Source organism: Geospiza fortis, unplaced genomic scaffold, assembly GCF_000277835.1.
Source record: "Geospiza fortis unplaced genomic scaffold, GeoFor_1.0 scaffold27, whole genome shotgun sequence".
Classification (NCBI taxonomy): Eukaryota; Metazoa; Chordata; class Aves; order Passeriformes; family Thraupidae; genus Geospiza; species Geospiza fortis.
The window spans coordinates 3,369,545-3,370,795 of record NW_005054329.1 but is presented as its reverse complement, the minus strand read 5'-3'; the positions used below and the strand labels follow the sequence as shown (position 1 = coordinate 3,370,795).

The following is a 1,251-nucleotide window of genomic DNA, read 5'->3' as shown; positions in this document are numbered from 1 at the left end:
AGAATATTATTAAAAACTCCCCAAACTTCTGTGCTAAAAAAATGAGACAGGCAGCAGTCTGCCAGTGCTGTGATCTGCAGATCAGGAGGCAGGACCTGCATTCACAGAACACTCAAGCAGTGAGGGAGTTGTAAGCAATACAGATCATGGCTTTTTCTGCTTGTAAAGCAACCAAACTGCTTTGGGGACTTCTTGTTTGTTTTGATCGATGCATATTTATTCTGCACTTGTCACCCAGATCCTGCAGCACATATGGTAGTCACCAAGTCCCCTCTAATACCTTGGCTTAGCACTGTGTGAATTAAAGACAACAGTTTCAGCTTTAAAACTAAACTTCCAGTTTCATGTAGACACACCCCCCCAGCACACTCACACCGTACACATTCAAAAAATTAATAAGCATATTAAAAACGTGCTTCTCTATTCCCAGCAAGGAACAGCAGGTGTGCTTTGCTAATTATGTCAGCTCCTAACCTGCTATTATTTACTAGTGTCAGGGAACTTAAGGTGCAGCCAAAAAAAAAAAAAAAGCAAACAAAACAAAGCAACCCCCAAACCTACATATAAAAGTTTGAAATATTAGTGAAGCCAGCACATTTGCTCATCCAAACAAGTTTATTTTAGTAACTTTTGGCTCCTGAAGAAATCAACAGAAAGGAACATCCACACTCTGGGACTGTCACAGAACCTGACAGAACACATTCTCCACGTTGTCAAAAGTCAATTGTGGAGGAAAACACGTTCTGAATTAACACCCTGCGAGACCCAACCGCGTAAAGACGCACACAGACCCGCGACCTGAACACTACAGCTTTGTTTGAAAGTGAAACCAAGCAGGCTACAAATAATGCTCTATCCCCAGCGCCCAGGGAGGTGCCAAACCCAAACAAGAAGTATAAACGGAGGAGAAGGACGGCTGAGTTTTGAAGTTTTACATTTTATTATCGGTAGCATTATTTATAGCGTGACACTTCTATATATAAATCTGCGATCTGCGTTTCTTTTTACACCTAGAAAGCATATCAAGTTTAGGCAGCGAACCCTTGGGTTTCCATTTATTTGCAGAAGTTTGGTAAACACCGGATATTTACACGAGCGGAGCAGCTGGGTACAAACACACACACACACATACACAAATAAATGCATGCGGACGCGGACAACACGCGAAAGGCGCACTTTCCAGCCCATCATCCGCTGCCTGCTCAGACCTTTTTCCAGCTCCTAAGCCAGCGGGGAAATGGCCGGAGCAGG

At 43.3% G+C, this 1,251-nt stretch overlaps 1 protein-coding gene across 1 annotated transcript in view; it reads right to left on the bottom strand.

Moving 5' to 3' along the window:
• The window catches only part of BRD3 (bromodomain containing 3), a 35,229-nt gene that overhangs the window by 33,203 nt on the left and 775 nt on the right, over positions 1 to 1,251 (bottom strand). The window lies entirely within an intron of this gene.